We start from the raw sequence: 26,114 nt of genomic DNA, 5'->3' as shown, positions 1-26,114 counted from the left end.
TCGCTCTCACTAACATAGCACACTGATTCATTAGAAAACAACCACTGAAGATATGCACATTTGTAAAAAAAAAAAAGTGATAAAGTTAAAATTAACATAGAATTGAAAGGATTTGGCTATAAATACTTTAAAGTTTGAGACCAAAGCTAAAATTACTTCAAAAGATCCAACCACATGAATAAACAAATAACACACTTGTTTCAATTATCATGATTTGGGGTTCCAAAATTCTGGAATTATCAAATACAGTTTAATAATGGTTTTAGAATGAAGACAATATAAATTTAAGGAACATCTCATACAGAACATTCTTAAGCTATCTAATAAATACATGCAGAAAATACATATGTAATAACTATCTGTAAGTGTTCAGTTCTACTTGACAGATGCCTACGCTATTGATTTACCCATTACTAGGGAAATACAATAAAAAAGTTAATTTCAAAAGAAAAGAAAACTTTGTGACTATTTCAAAACCTGAATATGAAAACTCAATTAGATTTTATGTAAGCAGTTAAAAAAAGTAAAGAGTCAGATTGCTGGAAATATGGTGAAAGGCCCCAAGGTGCTGGCATAACAATTACTGGATTAGCCCCTGATCCCCATTAACTGTGCACAGTGACATAAAAAATTAAGAAATAAACAGTAAAAATGAAACTCATACTCCCATATCTTAAATGCAGAGGTCTAAATAAATTATATGAGCTTTCTTTGTATTAGACACCTTAAATTCAGGACACAGCAATATTTAGATAATCTGAATAATTCAAACTGAATTTCTGTGCAAGAGAATGTCAGACACATTGTAGGACCGCAAATTAAACCTGTAAATTATACTTTTGTGCCAAAGTAGTAAGTCACATGACCCTACTATCTTTAGACACATGGATTTTTTTCTCCAAGTGCTATTTTTTAAATTGTTTACTGAATTATGTGGCTCTACTCAGCAATTTCCCTAATGAAAATACTCTTAGGATATTAAAAAAAAATATGATAGCATAAAAATCAGCTATTCAGACACATTAATGCAAACTCTACAGCCTTATCTGGCGTAAGGGCAATAGTGTTTGAGAGCTTGGGCTGCCTTTCTGAAATGTGGTATGCTACAAACCTGTACAGCATGATAGATGAATCGTTGGCATTAGTAGGTTATTACTTGCTATCTTTGAGTGATACACTAATTGAATGTGTAAGTACTTGGAGAATTTGGCCCCACTGTTTTATTTAAGAGATAGAGAGTTCCCTCTGTTTTCTAAAAGAGGACTCAGAAGTTAAGGACATTTATAAAACAAAAAAGTGAGTGATTTTGATCCTTTTAAATGCTTTCACTCCACAAAAATTATGACAATAATTTTTCTTGATATACAAGAGGTCCATTACTTGTAAGTTTAATCACTTTTAAATGAATCTCTATGAAGGTTTGTATACATGATCTTCTATAGCTTCTTTTTCTACTTACACTGGTCTGTGTCAGCTAATTTATGAATATACCGATTGATTTAAAAATACTCTTTCTCATCCTTATATTAAACATCACATTTGGTTTGTTATTTAAGGTCTCTGAAGTAAGTAATTCACATACAAAATACTACAAAGTACTTCTTAATATACTAATTAACAGGAGGGCATAGGATTAAAAAAAAACTGACCAACCAACCAACAAAAAACCTGACCTTTTTCCTCATTAAGCGTTAGATTGAAGGTGGGTATCTTCATCTTGTTTGTTCCAAGCTGAAAAATAAAGAATCAGTTGAAACAGTAGTAATCAGTTGATACAGTCCTCTTATGATGTTAAGATTTCAATCTTAAATCATAGAATAGTTTGGGCTGAAAGTGTCTTCCAAAGGCCATCTAGTCCAATCCCCCTGCAAGAAGCAGGGATATCTGCAACTAGATCAGATTGCCCAGAACCACATCCAGCCTGGTCTTGAATGTCTCCACAGATGGTGCATCCCCCACCTCTGGGCAACCTGTGCCAGTATTTGACCACCATCACTGTAAAGAATTTTTTTCTCAAATCCAGCCTCAATCTGTACTCTCTTTGTTTAAAAACATTTTATCCCTCTTCCTATTACAATAGGCCCTGCTAAAATGTCTTTCCCCATTTTTCTTATAGGCCCCTTTTAAGAGCTGAAAGGCTGCAATGAGGTCTCCCTGGAGTCTTTTTAATTATTTCTTCACATTTATAAACAATTAATCAAAGAGGTTTCCTAGAATATTATTCCTCCTTTGAAACTCTGAAATAACTGCTTCCAGTTTGTATTTTGTACACACTTTGTTTCTATAAAACATGACAAGCACAGTTCTAATCTAATATTTTAAAAAAATGCTAACATAAAACTTATTTTAAAAAAAACTTACTAAAGTTTAACATGTATTTCAGCAACAAAGTTCTTGACTGTACGCACACCACTAATTTCAAAGAAGATTTTGTGCTTGAGTGAAAAACTTCTTTTCTGTGTGGCTGTCCCATCCCATTCACTCAGAGATTTACTTTTAAGAAAACCAAGGTATTTTTAACCTACCAAAATGAGCAAGAGTACCTAAATGTCCAAGTCTGTGTATTTTGAGGTTGAATTTTTATAGCATAATTATCAGATGTGTTCACACTGACACCTTAATAAGGATAAATTTCATTGTCCAATAAACTGTGAAGACTGCAGTCTGGCTCCTGGAAAGGGAAACCTTTGTTTTTATGATAATGAAAAGCATTCTAATCTCATCTTCAGTACAGGGGTTGTGAAAGTCTCCTTGGAGATGTTTTACCATCCAAATCCTTTGGTTTTAATGTAAAGCAAGATGATGCCTGGTAACAGTGCTTAACTCTGTCCTGCCAGGTATCCATGGCTTTGCTCACCTAATGTGCTATAAACCCTGATTTTACTGCACATGCAAGAGACGGCACATATGCTAAACCAGACAAAAACTGTTTGATTCTCTTCAGAAGGAACTAAACAAAAGGGTGAATCACATTCAAGCTTGACAAGTACACAGAATTCCACTAGCTCATTAAAGCAGAGAAAAGAAAAATAAGAGTAAGGACCACAAGCACCCAGAAATTAAAACCATGTGTCCCTTTAAGGACGCAGTACATCCAAGAGTTTAACAACAAAGTTCCAAAAAAGATAAGAACCTAGAAAATACACTACTTCATCCCAATCAAAGGACAATGTATCGTGCCAGATACTAACTTACAACTCAAACAGTTCTTTTTTCTCCAAATAGGCTTGAAAAACCCCCTCTGGAAATGCAGACAGTAGGGATGCAACACACAGTTAGCATGTTCTGGAACTATACTCCAAGAAATGAGCTATTGGAAAAAATGTAGGCAAAGAACTAGTCAGCTCTTCATCACAATGCATTTAAAGCGAGATCAAAAGAATTCATTTAGTAACATAAACATATTCTGTCACAAAAAACCCCTACCATAACTAAAGCCATTAGTGTCATGAAAAAATGCCATAAAGTCTTGGCAGAAAAATCTAAGAAATACAAATTCAAGCTACAGACAGGTATGATAGCTTCCCACATTTGTTTTGCATGTATTTATTTTTTATGTTACACTTCAGCCTACCATTTCAATAGAAATGTGCACTCAAGAAAATCACTGGCAAACCTCCAAAGGTTCCTGAACCTGAATTTCACTCCATTTGCAATGACAGCATTTCAAAGCATTTTACTGAAGAAAGAAAGGTCCTCTGTTTCATTTTTTTGGTTATGAAAACTCCCACATGTAAAGGCCTTAAATACCACATACATTAAGCTGAAATATATTATCAGTAATAGAAAGAAGTTTGCAAGGAAACAAAACAAAGCTAATCCTACAAGTAAACTGTCAGAATTACAGACACTGAGGATCTGAAGAGGAATCTCAGGAACAATCTGCTCAGCCCGCTCCCAGTGACGGATGCTCAGAATTACCAAGATCCTCTCTGAAAGCTGCTTCTTTATGCAGTTTTAAAAATTTCTATCATAGATTTCATGACAGAGGTAAAATATAAGAGTTTTTCATCCATATTTGCAGTCAGATATGTGGTAAAACAAAAAAGCTTGGCCTGTTTTCTCTTCACATGTATCCTAAATAAACCTTTCTGGAAACAGAACTTCCTTTTTAAAAAGTAAAAAAAAAAAACAACAAAAAAAAACAACACCCAAAAACTCAACAGAGCAACTGCCAACACTGCTTTTATAAAAACCTCTTATCCTTTTAAAGCCTTATGCCCATCCTACAATGTTCTCTTTTTTCCTAGAATAAACAAACCGAATCCTTTCAGCTGTTCTTTAACAGTCCTGCTTTCTAAATCTGTCAGTAGCTTGTTGCTCTGCTTTGCTTTCTTCTGGCTGATACAAGTCTTCTTTAAAGGGCAGTATCCAGTACTGCAAAATACCTAAGGTCTCACTGACAGTGAACACATACCAAGTCAGACAAAAAGTTTCCAGTGCTCTAGAAATGGAGATTTGGGATTCCCACCCCTAGCCAGCTCTCCAGTTGTCTTCCTCTTACAGAGGGAACATGCACTGGAAACTCCTAAGTTTCTGAAAAAGGTATTATTTTTAATGCATTTCCTTAAGAAAAACGTAAGTGCACAAAGGAAGAGATATTTTAAAGGAATTTAAAGGATTTCTCCTTATGGAAGGAGAATCATAGAATTATAGAGTTGCTTGGGCTGGAAGGGATCTTAAAAACCATCTAGTTCCAATCCCCCGAAATAGGCAGGGACACCTTCCACTAGGCTGGTCAAAAGGTTTGGACCAGGTTGCTCAAAGCCCCCTCCAACCTGGCCTTGGACACTTCCAGGGATGGGGTGGCCACCAATTCTCAGGTCCAATTTCTTCCTAATATCTAATCCAAAGCTCAGGAAGAGAAGTTTGGGGAGATCTTACTCCTGTCTTCATCTAGCTATCATATGGTTAAGCAGAAGATGGAGCCAGAATCTCCTCTGACATCCACAGTCAATGGATGAGCAGCAGTCACATGTGCAACATGGAAAGTTTTAGGAAATATTAGGAAAATTAAGGATCTGGCAGGATCTTTTCAACACATATGAATACCTGTCAGAAGGGTGCAAATAAGAGAGGGCCAGGCTCTTTTCAGTTGTGTTTAGTAACAAGGTAAGAGGTAACGGGCACAGATGGAAACACAGGAGTTTCTGTGAACATCAGGAAACACTTTTTTACTGGGAGGATGAGAGAGCACTGGCACAGGTTGCCTGCAGACGTGGCAGAGTCTCCACCCACGGACATATTAAAAAAACTGTCTGGACATGATCTTGGGAAACCTCCCCTAGGTAACTGCGCTTCACCAGGAGGGTTGGACAAGATGACTTCCAGAGGTCTCTTTCAACCTCAGCCATCCTGTGTGACTTTCAGGTATCACTCCCAACCAGCATCACTCAGTAATTACTGTCTCATGACACCATCAGCTACTGGGTTTGCTGACTTCAAGAGGAAACATTACAGAGTGCTCAGTAACACAAGCGTATACATCTTCTCATCCAACATTATGGAGGAAGAATTCAGCAATTCAATTATCTCATAAGCCAGGTTTTCTTACAGACACTTGTCTTGGAACCTGTTCACATTGCAGATTCCCCAAATTCAATTACAACAGAGTAACATCCTTGTTGAAATGCCATGAAACCTGAGAGCCTGCTCTCAGGAATTTATAATGGAAGCCAGAAAAAACACGTATTTCTAAACATAGCCACAACGTTAGGTTGCATAGGTACAATTTACAAACGCAAAGAAAAAAAATACCAAAAGATCTTCCAAATTTTCATAATATCGTACCAAAGAAGATGGCTCTTTTGCTAGCTCTCTTTACTGAAAAGGACAGCTCTCTAAAAAATACAGATTCAACATGAGCTGTGTACATCAAGTATTCTGTGGGCACACTATACATCAGTTCAGAGGTGATGAAATTCTGTATTTTCTCTGAAGAAAGTACTGATAAGAATGAGAATGCACCGACATGTTTAAAAACCTTATTTTGATGCAACAAATACTGTATACATACTACATTGATTCATTAAGATGTCCAAATAATCTACTGTAAATTAACATAATTTTATTTAAAAATAAAAAGGTACACAGTTCTTCAACTGGGGCACTTCAGATTAAAGATCTCTTCAGTCTTTTCTGGAGGGATTTAAAAAAGCTTTGGAGAAATCTTAAAGCTATGGAATTAGCTTGGTATTTATAGCTCAGTTTTCTAGTGTGTTCTTTGAGCTTCCTAGGACATTCTTTTTCTCCATCTGCTGGTTGTTGACATAACAATAACTTTATATTTTGATTATGAAAATGAAAAAGAATAAGAGCATTTCATTTTCTATTTTACTGTAAAGTTCTGGCTTCATCTCTGGGCAAGGCAGCTTCACTTTGCCACTGCAATATAATCTAGGTCAAGAATGGTGCTGCATATTTTCCGATACAGATAACTGGAATTCTGTTGTTTAATTATGTCAAAATATATTACTACCAATTATGACTAATACTCCATATGAATCACATTGTCACAAACCGGTAATTTTCTAACCATTAAAATACTGTGCTACATATGCTGTTTCAATACAATCTGTTAAATCTAGGTCAAGAATGCTTTTTTCTTTGTTCTCTTATCAAAAAAGTCCATGTATGGGTGCGCTGTCTATCTTGTACAAAGATATGAATTGCTAAATTGTTTACTTTTCTACTTCAGCACCATTAGATGTTGAAGATGTCTGCTGCTCTTCTGTTAACACTGGCTCAGATCTTTTGTATTATACTTGAAGTGCATTTTGTAATAAGCTTTACTACCACAGCATAAAACTATCAAAATAAAATTAGAAGTTGCCCAGCTTAATAAATGCAATGATTTACTTTTGAATACTTACCTACATTACTCCTCATAGTCTTGCTTCTAGATACCTTGGGGATCTTCTGGCTTCTCAAATTTCTTGATGCACTTTCAGCTTTGCTTTAGATAGTCTCCTGGTTAGATCTCAATAATGGGCTATTTCCATTGAGGATGGCTCCTTGTTTTAGTACAGCCCTCATCTGAGGCACTCTTGCACCCCACGTTACATCTGTTGAGACAGTTGCATTATTTAAATTAAAGAATGAGCCAGATGTTTTTATTTCACTTTTCTTGACTGCTTTGTAAACCCTAATCCAATTACTTTGCACTATAAACTGTCGCATTATTTGCTTTTAAAGAAAGGTAGGATGGCTGTGACTAGAACTGATTAAAAAAAAAAGATACCTTTTACTACATTATGGTGGTTCACTGTCCAGAAGAATAGGTAGATTTCTGTAAGTATAACTATATGGATTCTTATGATGGAAGTTTAAGGCCTTTAAATTAGAAGAGGGCAGATTTAGATTAGGTATTAGCAAGTTCTTCCCTGTGAGGGTGGTGAGACACTGGCACAGGTTGCCCAAAGAAGCTGTGGCTGCCCCTTCCCTGGCAGTGTTCAAGGCCAGGTTGGACAGGGCTTTGAGCAACCTGGTCTAGTGGAAGGTGTCCCTGCCTAGTTCTATGAACTACTACACATACAAAAAAGGTTGTGTCTTCAGACAACTTGAGTTGTATTGATTCATGCTAAAAACATTCAACTAAAAGGAAAAAAAAACCTAGGGTCTGAAGAGTTATCATACTGGAAATGGCAGATGAACCAGAATTTGGGTTGTTCCGTAACATCTGCCTGTATTGAGACATTACCTTCATAATCACCACCAAAATGGCCCTGCAGTTCCCCCACGGTTTAAGAGTTAGTTAGGCTTTGATTGTGCCAGTTTCAATTTCCCTAACACTGAAAGGAGTGAACAGTGTTTGCAGGACTTTAAGTCAACTAATTAGTTCTTTCAGAGGTGAAATGGATTGGAGCTCATTAGGTTAAAGGCATATTCAATAGAGTTAATGTAAGCATTAAAACATTATACCTGAAAGCCTGAGGGATTAGAAATACACATTTTAACAAATTCAGAATGATTGTGTATTTTTCTTTTTTTTTTTTAAGAATAAATATTTGATTAAAATAGATGCCACAGAGCCAGCTTTTTGAATCCTACAGTAAGCCTAATTAATTTGTTATGATTTTCAGATCACACATTCGGAATCTCTTCTAAGGCCATGTGTCATCATAGTAAAGGTCTTGGTTGTTGTTAAAACCTTCTCCCGTAACAGAAAACTCATTGACACAATATGTGAATGAAAAATTTCAGGTAAGCTAGACAAAAAGGGTATAAGCACGAAGTCACATAAAGTATACCAGCTGCAAATAACAAATACAGTACTCACTATGATTATTAAAATATCTTCATTAAGTTTATAAGCAGAACCTTTTAGCTTTCTTGGTGGACACCTGGTTTTGGCTTTTATGAACTTTATTAGTACCATTAATTTAACGAGTTATCAGTTGAACACCTTACTCCCAATTTAAGGGCAAAATTGGGGCACAGCATTTTGTAAAAATCAGTACAAGAGTGTCTCGGTTGTTTCAGACTCCATTTACCAACCCAGTAGACCTTTTAGTAGACAGCTTATTTATATGCAAACTACTTAGAAGAAAAACTTGCTAAAGTTCTTCTACAACCAATATAACTTTGAAAATTATTCCCCTATATTGAGTATGTATTTAGATTTTCTTGAAGACTGGGACACTAAACAGCTTCCATGTTTGAGCACTATACAGTTAGCGTATTAACATTACCAGCTTACCTGTTAATACTGAATGTCTTTTATGTATCTAGGATACTAACAAAGTACATCCAGTCCACAGATATTATTAAAATAAATAACAAAACATACATTAACAAAATTAAGATTCTGGCTACTGGAAAAATAAATTCTCTTTCCCTTAGTTGAAAGGATTAAACAACTTTGTTGAACAAACAGAACTGTCAGTTTATAAATGCATGGAGTTACAGGGATAAAAATACTGAATATATGTGACTGAAAAACAATTACTGCAGGTAAAGAACTGGGGTATTCGATGGATAGAGCTTCAGTAAAGGCTACTCATGACAAAGTCAGACAAACTGTGAAAGGAGAATGATACAAATCTCATGGAGTATGAGATGCACCAGACTTTATCCCATGAAGCCTTCACAGGACTCACAAGTTTGGGCTCTTACCTTAGCTACTAGCTTCAGCTTATCAAGAAACTGAATGCCAATGTTTGCTAAATTACTCCAGAAATTCTAGATCTTAAAATCAAGCATCTAAACAGTGTAACTTAAAGCATGACAACCTCTTAATTTGTAGAAATGACAGAAAATTTAAACTTGTTTCTGCTGTATATAAGCTGCATGAAATATTGCAAAGAATATTTTTATGCAGGTTATTCATAAAATTAGACAAATACGAATCCACGGCTTCACGACATAGCTTATCTTTACAGTAAAAAAACCTAGTTACATGGTATAACTTATCATTAAAGAATTTACATACAAATACATTTTAGGCTATAATTTCACCATGGATATTACATTTTTCATGTAAAATTATTTATTAATGCTTAAACACATTGAAAAGTTTTGATGAGACATTTTTATAAAGAACTTCCCTTGAGCATGTAACGCTGATCGCAGCAAACACTGCAAAACTGATTTACTTGAAACAATTGCAATAGGCAGATGAAATAACCCAAGAAGGAAACCCAAGTCATATTAGGGCTTAAAATACCTCGGTCATATGGACAGTATTAAGGATTAAAGTAGCATCAGTTAAAGAAGCTTCAATAAAGGCCTCAAGAAATCTACAGAAAAGCATCATTAAAATGAATTCAAATGAAAACCCTGATTTTTAACCTATACCTAAATAAAATAGTAACAATAAATTAATGACAAAAAATGTCCATAGTGAGCTTATGGAAATATATAAGCAAAGACGGAAATAAAGTTTCTGCTGAAAAAAGTAACATTAACTTAATTATGCAAATGCCATTGACAAACATACTAGCATCAAAATAGGAGAGTCAGAGACGGATGATCAGCTATGGAATACAGTTTGATAAATACTTAGCATAGATGACTGGTGACAATCAAAAGGCTTCTATGTGATGAGCAAGAGAATTTTTATGGCTAATTCAGTAAATTCTGGGTTATTTCTCCCCTCCTGAAAGTCTCTGTTTCATTCTCCTTTTAACTAGCCTATCTTCCTTTAGTAGGAGCTGCCAGTTTTTGTGAGGAAGAATGAAAAATAAGTGTTTGGAAAAAACCTCCAAAGGAAGCTTTTCTCATACAATCATAGAATCATAGACTAGTTAGGGTTGAAAAGGACCTTAAGATCATCTAGTTCCAACCCCCCTGCCATGGGCAGGGACACCTCACACTAAACCATATCACCCAAGGCTCTGTCCAACCTGGCCTTGAACACCACCAGGGATGGAGCATTCACAACTTCCCTGGGCAACCCATTCCACCACCCTCAGAGTAAAGAACTTCTTCCTTATATCCAATCTAAACTTCCCCTGTTTCAGTTTTAACCCATTACCCCATGTCCTATCACTACAGTCCCTAATGAAAAGTGTCTCCCCAGCACCCTTACAGGACACCTTCAGGTACTGAAAGACTGCTATGAGGTCTGCATGCAGCCTTCTCTTCTCCAGGCTGAACAGCCCCAACTTTCTCAGCCTGTCTTTATACGGGAGGTGCTCCAGTCCCCTGATCATCCTCATGGCCCTTCTCTGGACTTGTTCCAACAGTTCCATGTCCTTTTTATGTTGAGAACACCAGAACTGCACACAATACTCCAGGTGAGGTCTCATGAGAGCAGAATAGAAGGGCAGGATCACCTCCTTCGACCTGCTGGTCATGCTCCTCTTGATGCAGCCCAGGATACGGTTGGCTTTCTGGGCTGCGAGCGCACACTGAAGCCGGCTCATGTTCATTTTCTCATCAACCAACACCCCCAAGTCCTTCTCCGCAGGGCTGCTCTGAATCTCTTCTCTGCCCAACCTGTACCTGTGTCTGGGATTGCTCTGACCCAGGTGTAGGACCTTGCACTTGGCATGGTTAAACTTCATAAGGCTGCCATCAGCCCACCTCACAAGCATGTCAAGGTCCCTTTGGATGGCATTCCTTCCCTCCAGCGTATCAACCGAACCACACAGCTTGGTGTCATTGGCAAACTTGCTGAGGTGGCACTCAATCCCACTCTCCATGTCAGCAACAAAGATGTTAAACAAGACCGGTCCCAACACCAATCCCTGAGGGACACCACTCGTTACTGGTCTCCAGCTGGACATTGAGCCATTGACCACAACTCTTTGCATGCAGCTATCCAGCTGGTTCTTTATCCACTGAGTGGTCCATCTACCAAATTGATGTCTCTCCAATTTAGAGACAAGAATGTTGTGCAGGGCAGTGCTGAACGCTTGTTTTGTTTTTCTTCAACTAAAAAAAAGGACACTTGACATTGAAAAAACACACTCATACTTTGGAAGTCTGCTCTTTAACGTATGAAGGTGATTGTCACAGACTGTTCTAGCTGTAATTCAACAGCACCACATCATTTGTGACAAGACCACTTTATCCTTCAGAAAGTGCACAGGCCTTACACAGTGACTGCAATATATTTATCTTTTGATTGCATACGTATTTGTAACAATAAACTTCCCAGAGAGTTCTCAGCAAGTTGCAGGAATCTAATGGTAAATGTATTTCTGGGGAAGAGACATCTGTTTTTCAGTGCATGTGCTGTCTCATTCTCTTTGTGAGTTTTCTATTTACATAACAAGTCTGTGCTAACAGATTAAAAAAGTCCTGTCCTCATCTAATCTCTGAAAATACACACAATATTCTTCCAATTATGGCATTTGATACAGCTGAAATTAAATATACCCTACTTTACAGAAAAAAAAACAAAAAAAACAACCAAACAAAAAAAAAATACAAAACCCCAAAACACAACCAAAAAACTAAAACAAAACTCCCAACAAACAGAAAAAAGTGAACTCCCACAAAGAGAAAGAAGCACAACAACTTTTCAACTGTGCTCTGTCACAAATGAGTACAGAAAGAGAATGGCAGCCCACCAGTCCCTTTTTTAATTCAGGTAGGTTTTAAATACATTTTTTCTAAACCAATCAACTTTATTACTGGCTGCTTCTCAGGTTGTTCTCCCTTTTACTCAGTGGCATAACTGAAAATCACTCTTCCAAAAGAGTTAATACCAACTCAGAGCCATGGGCTTCATGCTGGAAAAAAACAGCAAAAGCTTTGGGACCCATTTACAAGGATCTGGTCTGATTTTGTCTGATTTTATTTCTAACAATTGCTATTTTAATCTTCATAAGTGCAAAAGTCACACAAATTTATATTTAGTAATTGCACTGTCATCCATAATACTAAAAATGAACATGGTATAATTAATTTCTAGTGGTGGCACTATATTACCATCAGATAAAGAATGCTGCCTGCAACACCAGTCTAGTAAAAGTCCATTATTTCTCTTCATATCAAAGAAAATAGAAAAAAATTTTAAAACATCTGATCTGAAATCACTGTGTTTACTGCTCACATATGTGTTTACTATCCGTATATATGTGACAGGAAGAAAAAGAGTGGCAAAGGGAGAATTCACCTACCTCAAATCAGGAAGACCGGTGGAGGTAATCCACCAAATTTTGGTGAATCTCTTAACTTTTGGAAAGAATTAGAGAAGTGCTGTTTCCTCAAGTCTGTATGTTTCTTTTCCTGTTTGGTTGTGATAAAGCCTCTTCTTCCTGCAATGAAATAAATCTAAAATAAGATTTGCAAAAAGACAAGCTATTGATACCTGCACTTCTCATAGACTCCTCGGCTTCTCTATCGGATTGCTTTGCTACACAAAAATAACGGGTGCTTTCAGAAAAGCAAACATTGAACAAAAATGTGAGTTTACTTAGGTGCTCTCAGCAGTCAGCGAAGAAAGGCAGAGTCCAAAGTATGACTTAAAATAATCTAATCTGACCTTACATACAGCTGTATTCTGAACTGTCCTCTAGAAGAATCTCTCTTTCTTCATTGACCATAAACACAAGATCAGAAGAAAACCCTACCGTACAAGGGCAGTGGCCATTTCCCTCCACTGCTTCACCCTTCTACAGAATTTAAGGCTATAGGAATAGAACCCATACAGCTGGAGAATGGATGAAAAGAGTTTTAAAAAGAGATATTCTTGAAAATATCTACCATAAAACTTCAGAGAACCAAAACTGTAAAAAAGATGCCCAGTTTTGCTTATTGATATCTAGTTTCTATACACACTGTTCTCTATATATACGCTCACACACATATTCCTATATATAAATTAGCATAAAGCCCCAAAGTATCTTAGATACCATTGGAAGTAGATTTTAGACTTGTAGGCATTTTCCCCTAAAATGCATTGTAGTTTTTTCCTGTAAGACAAAACGTAACTACAGCTAATTCTGTGGCTTGAACATGTGATGGAGAATCATGAACTCGGCCTAACCAGAGCCTTGTATTTAATTTTACTCTTATAAACAGCATCAACAATTGGTGAAAATATCTTTGCATGATTACACTTGGACTGTCTACAGGACCAAAGGATTTTTAGGTTTCCCAAAGTAGACCTGGAACCTAAATCAATCCAGAAGTCCTGCTAAAATGAGGGCTCTGCTAGCACCTCAGCAGAAAGCCTGAAAACTACGGGGCATCAGATTTTACTTCCTTACTTCTTCAATTTTCCTGGAACTCGGGACTATTCTCAATGCGCAATCCCCAAGGTGTAGCCCCCTTACTCATCATGTTAGAGGGAACAACTCAATGCTCTACTTAAAGGTTCCTCCTGCTCCAGAGGCCAGGCGCTGCTGGTCAATGCCACTCCTCCTCCGCAGCAACCAACAACCAACCACTGGATGTGGACCAGTGGATCAGATAAGAGAGCAGATTTGTGTATATCTACTGGATTAGTCTTAACCTAGATCAGTTCCCTAATCTCTGTGGCTGGAAGAATGCTTGTGCTGGCCTAGATGCTTAGGAAGAAATGGCACATATACATGAATGAGTAACTCCAAGTGGAAGGAGCAGCAGTGAATTTACCTCATGACAGTCCAAACTGCTTGGGGGAAATTCAAAATGTTTGCTCACTTATTTTATTTTAGAGCACTGAAGTATTGCAAATATCTTTTCATCTCCTGTTTTCATATGAGGAATTCAGTATATTTCATTGTTTAAATAAAAGTAATATTTAGCTGTCTACATAGTCAAAATGTATGATCCTAATTCTGAATTTTAACGGTTATAATATCAAAGAGCAGTTAGGCACGTCCAAAAAAGCCCGGTTTAAGCATCTGACTAAAGTAATCATAAAGCTTGGGCTGGTTTTGGCTGGGGCAGAGTTTTCTTCATAGTAGCTGGTACGGGTTATGTTTTGGATTTGTGCTGGAAACACTGCTGATAATACAGGGATTTTTTAGTTATTGCTGAGCAGTGCTTACACAGAGCCAAGGCCTTTTCTGCTCCTCACACCACCAGCAGGGAGACTGGGGGGACCACAAGGGGTTCGGAGGAGATACAGCTGGCACAGCTGATCCTGAATGACTCAGGAAATATTCTAGACCATATGAGTATATGACCATATGCTCAGCATGCAAAGCTGAAGAAAGAAAGAAGAGAGTTGTTTGGAGTGATGGCATTTGTCTTCCCAAGTCACCATTACACGCGATGCAGCCCTGATCTCCTGGAGATGGTTGAGCACCTGCCTGACCGTGGGAAGAAGTGAACAAATTCCTTGGTTTGCTTTGCATGCATGGGCAGCTTTTGCTTTTCTTATTAAAGTCTTTATCTCAACCCATGAGTTTTCTCCTTTTTACCCTTCTGATTCTCTCCCCATCCCACCAGGGAAGAGTGAGCAAGCAGCTGCATGGGGCTCAGTTGCCAGCTGGGGTTAAACCATGACAAAGCCGTTGGAAATAATAATCTTGCTTCCTTATTCCTGATTCAAATTCAGATCTATTATCTGAATATTTATCTGACATGGTATCTGGAGAAAATGAAGTTAAAACATACCAGATGGCATAAAAAAAAAAGAAGCAAATATCCTACCTTCCAAGACTACCTTTCCATGAACATATGGCCTTTTCCAAGTGTACTCTTCTTTTGTATGACAACAAGTTGGCCATATTAATATAACTTAAAAAATGCATTTTAACTGCCTAACACAATAAAGCAAGTGAAAAAAATTAAAGCTAAAAAAAATTGTATTTCTGTGAAATACAGTAACAACAGGCAGGTCTTCCAGAAAAGCCAATTCAAAAATTAGCTATAAGGTTAACATATTAACACATTTGTTTTACTTACGTGATATATAGCTATAAGGCTAACACACTAACATATTTGTTTTATGTGCGTGATACATAGCTGTAAGGCCAAGATACTAACGTTTTTCACAGATTTGGCAACGGTGTCATTTGAGTGGAAGTAGCTTTGAGTGGAGAAGATGTAAGAAGGGACACCAGCTACTTTTTTGCCTCCACTTACAGGAGAAAAAAACAACAAAAAAACAGAGTTTTAATTTGCAAGAGGAGAAAAACAGAGACATCAATTTAGTCAACAGTCTCAATCCTATAAATCCCATGTACCTGATACTTTCATAAAGACAGTGACGAGCACTAATAACGTATCTTACACCCATGAAAAGACTTTTATTTTATAAAAAGCCTTGGTTTTGACAGGAAAGGAGCACACTGCTATTCAGAAACAGCACACATGCAATCTTCACCCAGCAATTTAAAAATGGAATGAAAACAATCAAATTGACAAATAGATCAGTTTCCAACTACTAAGAAAATCTCTCCCGTGTGCAATCCTGGGTAATAAAGAGGTAAGCACAGTGCAGGCCCATGTACCACAGCACCCGTCTCACCTAACTGCCAGTTGCTATGGCAAGCCTTTGCCTGTATTTTGCACATTAAACAGTAATATGTTTTCCGCTTCCTTGTTCTTGATATTTTGATCAAGTTAATATTCAAGATTTGGACCTCTAAGGTATGGAAACTAAAGGTTCTCTCAAATAATCATGCATGGCAATTTATTTTGGTTTTGTGAAAACACCTCTGAATTAAGAAATTAATGAATAATTTAAAAATTACTTTCATTTATCTGTAACACATAGCCTTTTAAAAATTTATTTCCATTAGCTACTTTGTATACCTGTTGTACACGCATTTCTATTTTCTAGCTCACAATGAAAATGTAATCTACTTTTCTCCTTCACTGATCTTTAATTTAACGTAGAGATAACTGCAAAATTGATGAGAACTCGATAGATAATTTTTGTTCTGTATAATACCAATTTGTCTTTCTTCTCTTTTCCTTCTAAGCAAATGTTGTTAAAGGTGCAAAAGAATGAATCAGTAAAAAAATGTAGTCATTACTACTGTAAACTAACCAATAACTGAATTTCTTTCTGTAGTTGTCTCTACCTGAAACACAATGCTATTTCAAAAGCTGTGTGAGAGTCAGCTATGAAAAGAACCATTCTAGGAAGGACAATATTAATCCATTTTCTTTTTGATTCCTACAGCTAACATAAAGCCTTAACATAAAAAATATAAATACTCAAAAGTGAACACATAATAATTTCATAAAATAGCCCCAACAGGAGAAAGAAACAACTGCTGTCCCACCTCAGGGATCCCCACTGGACCAAGTGCAAACTCAGCTCTCATCCACTTCAGAAAGAGCCGTGACAAAATTTGACAATAGTCCTACACTAAGAAAGAAATATATAAATGAATCAATCACCTCTTTCTCTTGATAGGAATGTTGTTTCCACTATCAGCAAATGCAAAGTCTTCCCTTTTTTCCCCAACACATGAAAAGAAGGAATTTTTACACAGCTTCACTTCTCTTTTTGCATCATACCTTGACATCAGAAACTAATACACTGACCTTGGGGTCAGTAGTCCTGGATTATGACTTTCAACCTTTCCTGTATTTTGCAATGGATACAACTTGCAGAAGCAGATTCTCCAAACCATATTTAGAAATTGCCTAAAGGCGAGTAACAAGTGTTATACGCATTCTCTTTAAATTAATGAAAATAGATATGGACGAGGCACAAATACTCTCCTGAAAATTGCTGAACCACTCTTTCCTGCTCAGCTTCCCTGCTGACTCTCTGGTTGCTTGAGTGCTTCCACATCATGCTAGTGCTACAACACTTCTTTCTTACACAAGAACTAACTCAACTCATCAGAATGTATCCATTTTTATATTCTGATTCAAATTATTTTATATTAAATGTATTTGTGTTGACACCAAGACTGCAAGTTATACCATTCCTCTGAGAACATGGTGCAAGCAGCTGAAGCACCGTACAGATACTGGAATAAGTAGACTAACAGCATAAGGAGCAGAAGAAAAGGATACCTGGACTTTACTATCCCAAGCTTCAAACTCATTAGGGAAGAAGTTTAATGCAGCACACACACTAACAGCTCATATTTCTGCTTCATGATACTGCATCATCACATTAGAAAGTGTCTTCTTCTAAAAGTGACATTACACCATTGTTTAAAATTAAATCATCCAAAAAGAAAACAACAAACTTCGAACTGCGTTATTTCTTATTCAAAACTTGTTGGCACGATTTGCCATAACTGGCAAATTTTGATTATTCTCAACTCTCACACAGGCCAAATGCTGCCATGGTAGCTGACAGGAGGAGGACTCAATGACTGGTGCCCAGAACAGACTCTGTGCCTCAACTTTCTTCTGGTCTATACTCGGGCTATAATCAATGGTGGTGGCAGAGGAACCTGTTTTCTCCTGAAAATATTATGTTGCCCATGGAAGTTCGCATAGAAAGGGATCACCCCACACAGGTACATGAACACAACACATATAAAAGCTTTTTTTGTCATTACTGCTCCAGTGTAAGATAACTGGAAATTCTTAGAGAAGCTGAGAAAAAAAAAGCTTTTTAAGGGGGAAATAAAGCTGGTCAGAGACTAGCATTAACCCCTACTGAATGCAGTACCCATAGTTTTAACGTGCTGAGCTTTACCTTTTGCTTATTCACTGATGTGACCAAATTCATCACTGTAGCACTCAGACTTCCCATATTCTTTGCTTCTATCATCCCTCTGTGGGTATTAATCTCCTAATAAAATGATGACTAAAGTTATCGTGCACACAGATTTCATTACTTAGTATCTCTGCAGCGCCTTACAAACTGTTGAATTTTGTCACACTACAGAAAAGCCTGGGACAGTGTACTATAGGAAGTATTCCCCCTGAAACTGCAAAAAACTGAGAAAGTTCAAAATTAATACACAGAGCAAAGGAATTTCATTTCATTACCCAGCATGTACCAGGAAGGCTGCCTTCTTTACTATCGAGGAATACTCATCACTGCATTTCCTGTAAGCAATTCTTTCAAACTGACATTGCTACTAACTAGTACTACTAATTGTCCAATTCATTGATGTATGGTATATCATTTATGGTAATTCATATCAGGATAGTATTTTAATTATCCCCTGACACAGCACTCCTAAAGCAGAATTCAGTTTCTGGAATTCTAATTTTATTCTTACTCAGGTTAATAGATGGTTTCCCACTGAGTTTAATACAATTCACATGGGATCGTTATTGAGTCTATATTTATATAAAATGGCCTAGTATTTGAAACTGTTTTATCATTTTAAAAATATCATAGAGAGCAAAATTCTTTAAACATTTAGCCTAGGATCGAACAATTTTTCAAAAAGCTTCGACAGATTTTATGAAGTCTGTTTTTAAGGTATTTCTAAGGACCATGGTACTACATCATCAAACATTGCTCTGATTTTCAGAAATATCTATCAGCTGCAAGTAGCAGTAAGGCCAAATGGACACGTGAAATACTATCAAGCTGCTTTAACAACAAATGTACTGAAAGTCACTGCAGAAAAAAGTACCCATCCTCTTAAAAGGCTAATAAAACTCACTTCTTTGTTGCAAGGTTTTCTGAGGTGTTGTTAGGCCACAGATGAGAAAAATGCCTCAGACAATAGTTTATAAACATATATAAGACCTCATGATGTCTTAATGAATTTACTAATTTGGAAGCTTTATGGTAACCGTGGACAATTATTGATACATTAATCACATACTGTCCCGGTCACTGCTGTGATCATAGAAGTAACTTTCCTAGCTGCAAAATTCAACAGAGCTGAATTTTTCCTGAAATCCCACTCTGAACATCAGCCCTTACTGAAATACCAAAATATCAATATCTATATAATGTTTATATAAATGAATAACACGTATATTATATAGCATATACAAAATACAAAAAATGTAATCCAAAAATCAAATAAAAAGGCATAGATATCTGGCAAAAGAGGAAAACATAATTTTAACCTCATAGCTACTAAAGAAAAAAAAATTAATTTTTTATCCACAGAAAAGTGATTTGACTGTAGCCTACAACTACAGTGCACAGAAACATCCTAAGGTCAATGAAAAAGCCTTTCATAAAAAGTGCAAAATCCAAACTGCCCTCAGAAAAGTTTCAGCAGTCAGCACTCCAAACCTGCCAAAAGCTTTTCAGCTTCAGAATGAGAACACCATGTTAGATAGGCCAGGAAAACCATGCTCTCAAGCATATGAAAAGCCTGCCAAATCCTGGGCTTCATCACCAGCAGTGTAACCAGCAGGTTGAAGGAGGTGATTCTTCCCATCTACTGCACTCTTGTGAGACCCCACATGCATTGCTGCATCAAGCTCCGGGGCCCCCAATATGAGAAAGACGTGGACCTGCTGGAGCAACTCCAGAGGGAGCCACAGAGATGCCCCGAGGGCTGAAGCACGTTTCTTACAGAGACAGGCTGAGAGAGCTGGGGTTGTGCAGCCTGGAGAAGAGAAGGCTGCAGGGAGAACTTAGAGCGGATGCAGTATCTAAAAGGGCCAGGAGGAAAGCTGGAGAGGGGCTTTTTACAAGGACATGTAGGTAAAGGACAACAGGGAATGGCTTTCAACTGGCAGAGGGGATACTTAGATCAGATGTTAGGAAGAAGCTCTTCCCTGTGAGGGTGGTGAGATACTGGCACAAGTTCCCCAGCGCTTTGAGCAACCTGATCTAGTGGAGGTGTCCCTGCCCGTGGCAAGAAGGTTGGAACTAGATGGTCTTTAAGGTCCCTTTCAACCCAAATCATTCTGTAATTCTATGAAGAGAGGTCTGGAGTAGTCATCAAGCTTGATGGGTATACCTCAATTCCTCTAGTTTGTTCCTGTCACGGGAGTAAAGCATAAATCCTCTTGCATGTCTCCCCTTCTGCCCCTCTGGCAGAAGCAGCTGTGACACTTTCATGGCTTTTGTTGGAAAGCTGGTTCCTGCACTCTTTCCCCAACAACTCCTCTCACTCCTTCAACTTTTCCTCTCCTGACCACACTTTTGCTCTTGGATATAATTCTCCACAAATATCAAGTAGAAAGCCTGCACTTTGTACAGTCATGAAACTTCCTCATCTCCTGCTAAGGTTCTCTTCTTAACATGGTAACACATCTCACCCTGATGCCAGCTGAACTCTCTTGCTACTCATTCTCCATTTCTTTAGTATCTCTCAGTGGAGTCTTATCAAGGGAAAACTTGTCCCTGTGAATTTCCTCAGCCCTCACCAAAATTAGAGAAGCATAATAAGAAAAACACGCACCTTCCTCCAGGGAGGCTGTTGATGATGCTAGAGCTAGCTAGAGAAAACTGCAGCTGACGGAGAGTATCACTGATGGGTATGGTCTCAGGTTGGTTTAAGCAAGTGATGGCTATGGAAGCATTTCTAGTTATAGAAGACTTTTTCAGTTAAAAGCCTAAAAACAGACAAATACCTAAGCTGGTAGTTTGAGCAAAGAAAGAGTAAAGCAAGAACGAAGACAGTTTTCCTAATCCAATGTCAGCTTCTTTCCAGGCTGACACTAAGGAACTCCAGAACTCCAAAGAAGCAGGATGAACCTCAACTGTCCCACTGTCTTCCACAGCCAGAAGCACATCCATGTTCCCTGTCTACTTTAAGGGCTCTCTTTCTAGAGGTAAGAACTAAGCCACGAGAGAATATTTCCAAGCAAATAACAAAGCAATCCATAACCTTGTCAGTTTCTTGACATCACAAAATTAGGATGTTCAAAACCAAAGGCTACTTCCTAAAGCAGGATGCCATCCTGCTGTATTCATTGAGCAGCGAGACTGTAAGTCCTACCGTTAAAGAGTTTTAGGGAGGTAGCGGGTAGGGCTGTCTTGCGACTTGAGAACAGGGGTGTTATCTGCCGCACCAAGCCAATCCTCACTTTCTGGCAGGCTGTCTCATGCAAGGATTTGTAATCAGAAAAAAAAAATAAAATCAAATCCAGTGGTGATGACTGCAGTATTAGCTACAGCTGACACAGACAAAGCATTACATTAAACATCTGCTACAGCAAGTTGATCATAAGAATCATCTGATAGCAATAAGTTGATTAGATTCTGATACTTAGTTGGATATCCTCAAGAATGTACTCAACATTTGCAATACTGGAAGAGAGTTAGTGTAAAGCTATTGGGGAGGCAATAAGAATCTTTGCTGCACAGTTCTTAATCACTGGGGGGAAAAAAACAGAGTAATCCCAGATCATCACTTAAATGGCTACTGATACCTCTACACTCAAAACCAGACTTTTAACTTTCTTTTCAATTTTCAGATCACTACAAGTAAAATGTTTTATATATTCAAATTCTTATTTTAATGCAGTTATTTGCAACACAGAACTACACAGGCTCAAGCATAATGAGTGGACAGAGGCATGTAACTGGTTTATTAGTCTGATTTGCACACTTATGCACAACAGAAGTGATAATTTTTATTTTATATAATTTCATGTTAGTTTTATTCTGAGCAATTCCCAATAAGAAAGAACAAGGCAGGTTATGAAGCTAAAAGTCAAAACTGCCAATGTAACTCTCAGCTAGTCAAATTGCAAACGAAAAAACAGAGAAAACATCACATCATTAAAAACTTATAATACCTTTTAGGAAAAAAACTTATTACACAGCATCTATATATATACTATATATATATATACACACACACACACACATACATACACTATGCCTTTGGTTTACTGAGATAAATTAATAGCTTCTGGGGGAAGAGGATGAAAATAGAAGCAGAAAGGAAGAACTGCCTTTGCAATAAACTCATGAAAACACACTCCTTCCCTTAGCAATTCCACAAACCTGGATGAAATTTTTTATCCCACATCTGCTCTATGAGCATTAGTAAGCAAGAAAAAGAGTGGACAGTAAACCCAAGCATTTAAAGTTGTCAAGGTGTTTGACAGGACATCAACAATACACAAGTACACAAGTCCATGGGACCTGATGAAATCCATCTGGGTCCTGAAGGAGCTGGCAAATGAAGTTGCTAAGCCACTGCCCATCAAATTTGAAAAATCATGGCAGTCAGGTGAAGTTCCCGATGACTGGAAAGAGGGAAATATAACCCCCATTTTCAAGAAGGGGAAAACGGATGACCCAGGGAATTACAGAGCAGTCAGTCTTACCTCTGTGCCTGGCAAAATCTTGGAGCAGATTCTCCTGGAAGGCATTCTAAGGCACATGAAAAACAACAAGGTGCTTGGTGAGAGCCAGCATGGCTTCACTAAGGGGAAATCCTGCCTGACCAATTTGGTGGCCTTCTATGATGGGGCTACAGAACTGATGGACAGGGGTAGTGCAGCTGATGTCATCTACCTGGACTTGTGCAATGCATTCGACACTGTCCCACACGACATCCTTGTCTCTAAATTGGAGAGACATCAATTTGATGGATGGACCACTCGGTGGATAAAGAACTGGCTGGATGGCTGCACGCAAAGAGTTGTGGTCAATGGCTCAATGTCCAGCTGGAGGCCAGTAACAAGTGGTGTCTGTCAGGGATTGGTGTTGGGACCGGTCTTGTTCAACATCTTTGTCACTGACATGGACAGTGGGATTGAGTGCGCCCTCAACAAGTTTGCCAATGACACCAAGCTGTGTGGTTCAGTTGATAGGCTGGAGGGAAGGAATGCCATCCAGAGGGACCTTAACATGCTTGTGAGATGGGCTGATGCCAACCTCATGAGGTTTAACCGTGGCAAGTGCAAGGTCTTACACCTAGGTTGGAGCAATCCCAGGCACAGCTACAGGTTGGGAAGAGAAGAGATTCAGAGCAGCCCTGTGGAGAAGGACTTGGGGGTGCTGGTTGATGAGAAAATGAACATGGGCCAGCTTCAGTGTGTGCCTGCAACCCAGAAAGCCAACCATATCCTGGGCTGCATCAAAAGGAGCGTGACCAGCAGGTCAAAGGAGGTGATCCTGCCCCTTTACTCTGCTCTTGTGAGACCTCACTTGGAGTATTGTGTGCAGTTCTGGTGTCCTCAACATAAAAAAGGACATGGAACTGTTGGAACAAGTCCAGAGAAGGGCCACGAGGATGATCACGGGGACTGGAGCACCTCCTGTATGAAGACAGGCTGAGGAAGTCGGGGCTGTTCAGCCTGGAGAAGAGAAGGCTACGTGGAGACCTCAGCCTTCCAGTATCTGAAGGGGACCTATAGGGATGCTGGGGAGGGACTCTTCATTAGGGACCGTAGTGATAGGACAAGGGGTAATGGGTTAAAACTTAAACAGGGGAAGTTTAGACTGGATATAAGGAAGAAGTTCTTTAGTGTTAGGGTGGTGAGGCACTGGAATAGGTTGCCCAGGGAAGTTGTGAATGCTCCATCCCTGGTGGTGTTCAAGGCCAGGCTGTATGAAACCTTGGGCGGCATGGTTTAGTGTGAGGTGTCCCTGCCCATGGCAGGGGGGTTGGAACTAGATGATCTTAAGGTCCTTTCCAACCCTAACTATTCTATGATTCTAATAGGAGTAGGTAAAAAACCAATTAAGTTAAATATACAAATATATTTTGAAGGATCGAAGACAAGTCATCACAACAACAAAAAATCCCTTAAGAAAAAAATGAATCACAGATTTAGCCCTTTTTTCAAAGTTTGTTATGTTCTAAAATATGCAATTAATTAAAAAATATAAAGTGCAGTACGTTTCTTGTTTTTAAAATGTTTTTCAGAAAGCAAGTCAATGAATAGGTGTATGAATGCTGTCCTACAGAGTTCCAGAAAATTGTTTCCTCCATTACAGCAGCTAACAAAGGAATTTTGCTAGCTTCATCTTAGCCAGCTTTTCACATCAGCAGAGCACACAAAGAATCAAAGAAAAAGACTCCTAGTAACAGCCAACAAACAACTTGGTTACACATAAGTTTGGTTTTACTTATTGCAAAACTTTAAGTAAATTTTCTCTACTACTGAAAAAAACCCTTTGAAGCCAAAGAATCTTCTAATACACAATGCAAAGGACTACAATTGTTTAAGGCCTGCAGTCTAACAGTAAGTTAAACACTTTTAATTACTTTGCAAGTTAATTTAATAATTAGAACTATAATAGCAGCATCATCTTACAATTCTGTTTGAATTTAAAAAATGGCGAATTCTACGCAGTGTCAACTGGTGTAATTTAATGACTGGATTTTTCCTTCACAGAAGCCACAAGCTAAGTGTCCCAGTTCCTTCATTCTTAGCATGTTTTTACACTATCTGGATTTAGGCATAACATAAGAGAAAGTTTCTGACTCTTGAAGCTTTTACTACCTCTTCTGTACTTGCAAACTTCTCTAATTCAAAGATATGTGACTGGTAGGAAGGAGTTAATGGGAGCTTTCAGATGACAGAATTCATTTCTCAAAAAGAGTACGAGACATCCGTTCAAGGAGAAAAACTTTAAATTCCTACTGAATTACACTAGACTGAAATTGATGGGACAATCAGATCCCCCGGCAACTACTAATCCGGTAGATAAAACGATTTCTATTCAAACTAAGTGCTAAGATACTAACGGTGAGCTGAAGGCTAAGGACAAAAGCATATCTTCATCATAATGCAAACTTGCTTTAAATTTGACAGCTGTAAGAGTACACTTCCCAAATTTAGGTTCAGTGGCCTTAGTCTGAAATGTAAGAAGCCAAGACACACCGAGTCCAGCCATTTAGACTGCCCGAGCTGCCAACTACCTGCACCTAAAACCATGAAGGAGCAGAGGGGTGAGACAGCCCAGTATCACATATAGAACTTAAGGCATCTATGGTGTCCTAAACCAGGAGGGCATTTTTTATTTTTTTATTTTTTTTTTTAATTACCTGTTCATCAGGTAAACAGAAACTACAGACGTCTGGACATGTACTTCATGTGGAAACTTCTTCCTTACTTTACAACATGAAAGTTGATGCTTCTTAAGACAGCCTCCCTTCCATTTCAGTAGTTTTGAGCTCTAACTACTAACAAGTGATTCGAACCCAGCACGTGCATGACTGACTTAAAAGTAACTGATTGGTTCTGCCATGTTCAAAAAACATTCACGGCTGAAAGCAATTGCACACAAAAAAGAATTTTATTATGTTTTATAAATATCTTTCAGGGGACGGCAATATGTAGCTGTGCTAACAGAGAAATTTTCAGTCAGCTTTTCTGAATGTGTGAATGTGGAAACATGTGGCAAACACACCTAAACAAAAGCTGAGACCTAAAATAACCACACAGAATTCTACTTTCGCACTCACTTTGGAATAACATGATCAAAAAGTGTGATGAACAGAACCTTCACTTGAGGACTAAAGACTTGCTGTCTCATCTTAGTGTATGAAGATGTCAATAAAACACGGTCATACATAAAGACACAAAATTAAGATATTACCTAAAATGGCAACTTGCACTAGTGCCTTAGGAAAAGCCTATTTTAGCTGTTGCTCAATTTCAGTGAACAGATGGAAACATTTAAAGTTTGGGCAACAAGAATTATTTCTCAGTAATTCAATAATTTTGTAATAACATCAAGGTAACCTGAAAACCAGATAAGAATGTCTAATTCTCAGTGAACTGAGATATGCACAACCTGATGTGGCTAATTCAACACCCCAATAATTAGCATACTCTTCTTGACATTCTGCATTAGCAGTATGAATAAGTGTTCAAAGTCTTTCTTCAAGTGCAGTAGCTACAGTTTTTTTGAGGGTCACGTTTTTTAATACTTCCAGTAGCATGTACCTCTTTGTTGTGGTTTAAACCCAGTCAGC

At 38.0% G+C, this 26,114-nt stretch overlaps 1 protein-coding gene across 13 annotated transcripts in view; it reads right to left on the bottom strand.

Annotated features, from left to right (window-relative positions):
• Window positions 1-26,114, bottom strand: part of MBD5 (methyl-CpG binding domain protein 5) — a 153,551-nt gene that overhangs the window by 53,904 nt on the left and 73,533 nt on the right. For 9 of the 13 annotated variants that reach the window (XM_062637727.1, XM_062637735.1, XM_062637736.1 and 6 more), the window contains 3 exons: window positions 12,570-12,707; window positions 6,873-7,064; window positions 1,674-1,731 (listed from right to left, as the gene is read on the bottom strand). The gene's annotated coding sequence lies outside the window, so the exon portion shown is untranslated. Of the gene's footprint in view, window positions 1-1,673; window positions 1,732-6,872; window positions 7,065-12,569; window positions 12,724-26,114 lie in introns of all 13 variants that reach the window. The other 4 variants (XM_062637731.1, XM_062637732.1, XM_062637725.1 and 1 more) reach the window with 3 other exon arrangements.

This window comes from Pezoporus occidentalis, unplaced genomic scaffold (genome assembly GCF_034315485.1).
Source record: "Pezoporus occidentalis ecotype Australia unplaced genomic scaffold, CSIRO_AGI_Poc_V1 ctg54, whole genome shotgun sequence".
In the NCBI taxonomy this organism is placed as follows: domain Eukaryota; kingdom Metazoa; phylum Chordata; class Aves; order Psittaciformes; family Psittacidae; genus Pezoporus; species Pezoporus occidentalis.
This window is presented reverse-complemented; position numbering and strand designations above follow the sequence as displayed.